Source organism: Lathyrus oleraceus, chromosome 1, assembly GCF_024323335.1.
Source record: "Lathyrus oleraceus cultivar Zhongwan6 chromosome 1, CAAS_Psat_ZW6_1.0, whole genome shotgun sequence".
Taxonomy (NCBI): domain Eukaryota; kingdom Viridiplantae; phylum Streptophyta; class Magnoliopsida; order Fabales; family Fabaceae; genus Lathyrus; species Lathyrus oleraceus.
Genome location: NC_066579.1, coordinates 460,700,594 through 460,708,208, shown reverse-complemented (window position 1 = coordinate 460,708,208; position 7,615 = coordinate 460,700,594). Strand labels below are relative to the sequence as shown.

The 7,615-nt window shown below is 25.6% G+C and overlaps 1 long non-coding RNA gene across 1 annotated transcript; it reads right to left on the bottom strand.

Annotated features, from left to right (window-relative positions):
• Positions 1 to 1,885: 1,885 nt before the first annotated feature.
• Positions 1,886 to 2,463, bottom strand: LOC127085615 (uncharacterized). Its single transcript, XR_007789204.1, has 2 exons — positions 2,154 to 2,463; positions 1,886 to 2,063 (listed from the first exon to the last, which is right to left on the bottom strand). It is a non-coding gene; the product is annotated as an uncharacterized LOC127085615 (long non-coding RNA).
• Between the last annotated feature and the right edge of the window lie 5,152 nt (positions 2,464 to 7,615).

The following is a 7,615-nucleotide window of genomic DNA, read 5'->3' as shown; positions in this document are numbered from 1 at the left end:
CAGCTAAGTATTTATCCTCTGTAATAGAGATTGTGACTTTTCCCCCTTTTAAACAGGGTTGAGGAAGCTGAGAAGTGGGAATGTGACAAAGATTGTTGTTACCGCTCAGTGTCTGAGCGAAACGTTTTGCCATCCGTGGAGTTGATTTGGGTTGAACAGTTTCTTTTGGCGACGTGTCTCGGCACGACCAAATAATTTGGAAGCTTGTCATTCAAAAAGAGGAGAAAACTGCTTCCAGGAGCGGCTGGTGATTGACCTAGGACAGTGCTAAACCACCAAAAAGAGTCGTTGAGAAAGTCTACCTAGCAGAGTCAATCTTCCATTTTTTAATATATATATATATATATATATATATATATATATATATATATGAAATAATTGACCATTAACTATTTAAAGCTAGGTTCCAATAATATCAATTAAATTAAATTATAAAATACAAAATAAAAGTGAATTATTTGGTATTCTTCTAAGATAATACTCGTAAATAATTATTAAAGAAATATATATATATATATATATATATATATATATATATATATATATATATATATATATATATATATATATATATAAAGAGAGTGAGTGTGAGGATCAACTTATTCTAAAAATAAGTTTATTGATCTTACTTCAAATCATAGCCTTTAAAATGAATATACTCTAATGATTAATTAGTATTTTTTACTTAATTAACCATTAAATTATATTCAATTTAAAAGTTATGATTTAAATTAAGTTAAAAAAACGTATTCTTGAAGTAATTGATCTTCCCTTTTATATATATATATATATATATATATATATATATATATATATATATATATATATATATATATATATATATATATATATATATAGATAGATAGATAGATAGAGAGATATATTTCTGTTTTTTAATAGAATTTCATTTTGTTAAAAAAAATGTAATCCAACGAAATTAATTAAAACAAATATTTTTATCTAACATGGACAACATAACTATGTTGCCTTACTTTTACAGAAAATGTGTCTTTATTTGTTTTGAATTTACTACTTGAGGGTCAATATCAAAAATCAACTTAGATATCTTAAGTTTTATTTAACAACACATCTGTAAAGTTTAAGAGAATCGTTATTCCTATCCTAAAAATTAGACTCAATGCTTACACCAAATATTATTCACCTTATTTATACGGTGAAATTGTTTTTAATTTTTTAATAAATAAAAAAATAACATTTATAAAAAAATATTTTTATTTTTATAATTATTTTTATAACACAAATATAAAAAAATTTATTAACCAACTTCATTATTGTATTAACCACAAAACTATAAGTGATTAACCACATTTTTTACTTATAATTTATTAACTAAGTTTGTTATTTAATTAACCAATAAAATACATACTATTAACCAAATTCTGATATTAAAATATAAAATATAATAATTAATTTTTAACCAAAATTTATATATATTTTAATGTCAGAATTTAGTTAATATTATAAATTTTATTGATTAATAAAATAATAAACTTGGTTAATGAATTATAAATAAAATAAGTGGTTAATAATTTATATTTTTGTGGTTAATTCAATAATAAAATTGGTCAATAATTTTTTTTATATTTGTGTTATAAAAATAATTTTAAAAATAAAAATATTTTTTTATAAATATTACTTTTTTATTTATTAAAATATAAAAAATATTATTTACTGTATAAATACGATGAACAATGTATGGTGTAAATATTGGACGTAAGAATAGCGAAAGTTTAATATAAAAAAGTAGTCTCGGATTCTAACACAAATAGTTTTTACATACAACCAAATCTATAAATTAACAAAAAGAAAATAATAATATTAATAAAAATACATCCACAAAATATTTTTAAAATTAAATCAGACGTGATAAATTTAAATTCATTTATTTGAATTTGATTCAATATCAATTTTTATCATTACATTTTATTAAATAGCGTCATGCAAACATACAAATTATTTAGTAACTATTAGAACTTTCCAAATTTGAAGAAATGTTTGTAAGCACGCTAGCATGATATATATCGCTAGAAGCACACGAGCACCTACAAAATAAAATAAAAAATTATATATTTTTTATTTATTAGAAGATATGAAACAAAAGATGAAGAGAGAGTAAAGAAGAAGAAAAATACCATTACTCATGCGAAGAAGCATTGCAGTGGTGTTCTGCCATACAAGCAAACATGCACCTATCATAATGACCAATTTCTTTGGGGGATGAACACTTAAAACCACACTTTAGTTTACATAAAAATTGTGACTTATTTGGCTTAAAATTTTGAGATTCAGTGATGCCTTCAACTTGTATCGTAAATATCATTATCATCAAGATCATCACAATACATTTTTTGAGTTGACTCATTGTGGGTACTCTTATCAATATTTATCTTTTTTCAAAATAAATTTAAATTCACAACTTTGTGATGTTTTGAGTCTACACAATACTCCTCTCAATGAATGTTAGACCATTATTTATACCCAACATTTTCTATTTTTTTTTATTGAATATAGGCACAATATTGAGAATATTTACTATTTTTTTTATTGAATATAGGCACAATATTGAGAATATTTACTATTTTTTTAAGTAAACTCCGTATTTCCTTAACTTATTATTCTAAATATCTAACAATACCTTTAAGGATGTTTCTTATTATATAAATTCTGCTTACGTAATAGGTCTATTTCTTCTTACTCTTAATAACATCATCCTTTTAAACTATTTTATCTATATTAAAAAATAGTCAATCCCATTAAAGATTTTTTTTATTTTAAATGAAATTCATGATATATATATAGAAATATATAGAAATACATATATAAATATTTATATATAGAAATACATATATAATATTTATATATAGAAATACATATAGAAATATATAGAAATACATATATAAATATATAGAAATACATATACAAATATATAAATATATATTTATATATAGAAATACATATAGAAATATTTATATATAGAAATACATATAGAAATATATATATAAATATTTATATATAGATATACATATAGAAATATATATATATATATATATATATATATATATAGAGAGAGAGAGAGAGAGAGATTCATTGAAATACACTTTCAGTGTAAAAGAGTTTTACACCATCACTTAATTATAGACGTTGGATATTAAAAGAAGTTTGACTTTTATTTTAAAAATCTATAAAGTAATACAAACGGGTGATGATGATGAACCGACGGTGTAAAACTTTTTACACCGACAGTGTATAGTAATTATTCTCATATATATATATATATATATATATATATATATATATATATATAGAAATATTTATAGAAATTTATATATAAATATTTATATATGTATTTCTATATATATATTTATATATAGAAACACATATTGAAATATATAGAAATATAGAAATATATATATATATATATATATATATATATATATATATATATATATATATATATATATATATATATATATATATATATATATATATATATATATATATATATATAGAGAGAGAGAGAGAGAGAGAGAGAGAGAGATGAGAGAGAAAGATTAATTGTTATGCATTGTCAGTGTAAAAAAATTTACAAGGTTAATGCATCATAATCATCCGTTTGTATTATTTCTTAAGTTGTTAAAATAAAAGTCAAACATTTTAAATAAATCAATGATTGTGATTAATTGACCGTTTAAAATTTTTTTACACTGTCAATGTATATCAATTAATCTCTCTCTCTCTCTCTCTCTCTCTCTCTCTCTCTCTCTCTCTCTCTCTCTCTCTCTCTCTCTCTCTCTCTATATATATATATATATATATATATATATATATATATATATATATATATATATATATATATATATATATATATATATATATATATATATATATATATATATATATATATATATATAAAATAATTGACCAATGACTATTTTCTTAAATTTTCATTTACTAGGTTTCCACAAAATTAGTAAATTCTTTGTATTCTCTATAATATATATGTGTGTGTGAAGAAGATGTTCATCATCTATTTTAGTTTAGCTTTGATGAAAAAATGTTAACAAAGAAAAAAAAATGAATCTAGAATCAAGAATGCATAAGCTTATGGATATTTTGGAAGTAAAGGTAATCGATCTTGATGCTAACGTATTCAATTGCAATTCATTATGTATAAACTTTAGATGTTCAAAAAATAATAGTCATTTTCATCTCTAAAGTTATCAAATTAGCATGCATAAAGTTTTTGAAGCAAAGACATAAAAAGTATATTTTTAAAAAGTTGTCTGCAATTTTTAATTCAGATCTAGTTAACCGACTTAACATAACCGGTTGCTGTTTGAAATTTGAAAAATTGTTTGTTATTTAAAATTTGTCATGCACCTTTTAACAAGTTCTGAACAGAATTCAAAATCATGTCTTTTCATGAAACATGATCATTCTAAACTATTACAAACCTTTATGAAAATGTCTCAAATTTTCGCATCAATTCATAGAGGTTTCTTAGGATGTATTTAATAGAAAATACATTAGTTTTCATATTACCTCTTTCATTATTAATTTTTCACATCAACTCAAATAATTTTCTAAGTGCTCATTCTTTTTTTAAAAATATCGAAACTTTGTGCATAACTTAAAAATCATTCAAAAAGTTTCATAATATATTCTAAGTACCTAAGATTTGTATATATTGTTGAATTGTATATTGAAGGGGAAGAAGAATTATTTATTCTTGGAAATTGTCCAAAAATTATCTTTCATTCAAAAGTATCATTTGTTATAACTTGGTGACAAATATATGTAAATAGAAAGTGGCGTGCTTTCTAAATGTATGTGACAATCATCATAGTGTTGGTGATTATTAGAGAAATGTCATTTGGATTGGTTTGATTCAAAGTCCACCATATTTGTTGGTGTATTTGTGAATTCAAGGAAGTGATGTGCTTCTTTGTTGTTATTAGAAGATTGTAGGAGAAGTCTTGGTGTGAGGCTTGTACAAAGATCTAAAAATAGTAAAAATCCCTCACGGGGTGTGAGGGGACTAGATGTACCCTTGGTTGATAAGGGGAACTAGTATACATCATTGTGTTCATTTACTTTACTGCACTTTACTTTTTTTGTTTATCATCTGTTCATCGTTCATAATTCCAGAAAATTTCAAGAAACTAGAAAAGTATCATAAATCTCTAAGAACATCTTTAAACCTTATTCACCCCCTCTTAGGTTGTGCACTCGAATACTTATAGTAAGTCCTTTTGGTTGGCTGCATTAAGAAAAACAACATATGTACATGATGTATTTTAGGCAACATGTAGTATAAGATGTTCCAGTATGTGTTTTGGCATCTGAGGTTGTGGCTAAGAAGAACTAAAGAGTTGTTTAACTAACGTTCTTGACATAACCAGTTAAGCAATATCTGTTTAGATAAAGGTCTTGATGGAACCAGTTAAGCAATAGATTCCAAGATACAACTAAACTGCTTGACATAACAAGTTAAGTAATAAGCCTAAGGTTTGGATTCTGACTATCTTCAGATGTCCTTCAAAAGAGTTGCGGTGTTTACTTCTTCATCTAATCTAGAGGCTTGCTTTTGGGGAGAAGTTTGTGTTGATAATCCAAAATCAATTAGAAAAGATTTGGATTTGTTTTAGTAAAAAAAGATCTGACCGAATGTACTTTTAGGAAGGTTTTATCCAATAACTAATCTACAAAGAATACTTATAGGAAGAAGAGCCGTTTTGGATGCTCTGGTGTAAAATATGGAACACGATATTCATGTGTCTTACAACATCTGGTCTCCATCAACAATACATATGTTATTGTATACTACAACATCTGTCAACTATTGCAATTGTGGTTCGATATTTTTTTAATCTAAGATTCACTCTTCAAAAGAAGATCTACAAGTTATGGAGAAGAGATAATTTGGATGTACTGTTGCAACATGTGTAACACGATGTTCTAGTGCAACATCTGACCTTGTTCAGCAAGCCATGATGGACGTTGTTTTGGAGAAAAATGTTGGTTAGGATTTAATCAAATCCGTTACTTTATTATAACAATTGTTTGTTTGACAAATGTTGAAGATCAAATCAGATTTAAATGGAGATTTAAATTCGAATTTGAATTAAGAACAAATCATATCTTTTGTTGGAAATCTTTATGGAGTAAATCAAATCCAACAAGATTCTGCTATTATTATGGACGAAATCAAATATGAAATACAATAGTGAAAAACTCAAAAAGACATTGATATTTAAGGAGACTCAAACCTCACTTTTGAGGTATGCAAGTTTTGAAGATACCTAGTGTTAGAGTTTATCTTTTGAGTCCTTGTTTGTGCACCACTCTAGCATTTTCTTTCATATTATAAGGCATAAACTTTAGTTTATTACTTGAGTTGTAAACCTTGTTCCAAGATGTTAAGTCTATAAACTTGAGAACATGGTATTTCTTGTATTCCACGCTAATGGCATAAGTGGATTAGCGTTGAATCTTTGTTATACACCACTATGTTTTAGTAACTTGGCATAGTTGGTTTTTCTTAGTTGAGTTGTAAATTCAACAATCAATAGACTTGTTATTAAGGTGAACACTAGGGTTTAGTGATAGACGCAAGTGAGTGGATTCTCATATTTAGGGGGAGACCTAAATATAAAATCACTAGGATTAGGGAGAGTCATAGAACTTCGTATGGGTTGAAGGTTGTTATAAGAGTAATTGTTCTAATTCAAAGTAGTGAATTTCCTTTCTTGGATAGAGTGCCCCCCCAAATGTAGGTGTGGTTTAACCAAACTGGGTTACTAATCTTTGGTGTTCCTTACTGCTTTTCTTCTTCATCATCTTGTTTAAGTTAATATATCATATCTTGATTGAAAATTGGTTTTTTGTTTCTGGTATACAATTTCCCATACATTGCGTCTGTCATTTTTCCCTAGAAGTTGCAATATATCATAAACCAGTAGTACTTGTTCTCCCAGGCATCTGGTCCAACATTTATTCTTCTGAGAATAAAATTTTCAATTGGCACCAGAGCAGACACCTTATTCTGTTTGGGTTAGTTCCAGGGTTCTTATTCTTTTCAAGATGGAGAACGTCAAAGAAAGAGGAGTTGTTTATCAATCAAATATTTGTTATGGTTCTAAGAATCCTCCAAAGATTATTGAGAGTTATGAAGATTATGATGTCCAAGCAGAATGTGATTCTGAAGAGAATATCAGGCTTGCTAAGATCTTTAGTAAAGTCATAACATAACTTCACAAGAGATCTGTGAATAATTCTTTTTCAAATGTCAAGAACATTCATCATAAAGAAAAGGATTGTGAAATACATAATCTCGATTATTCCTACAAATGGAAATGGATTCAATGTCTTAATTGCAAAGACTTTAGACACATTCAAGTTGAATGCTCAAGTGTTCCAAGAGAATAAAGAAGAATATCCAATGTCTCTATTGATGAAGAAGGTGAATCTAATTTAGGAAACAATGTTATAACCTTTAAATACGTGAAGAGGTTATTCATATTAGTGAGCAATCAAATTCAAAGAAAATATGTATTGCTCCTAATCAGAAACTACAATGCATAATGACATGTAA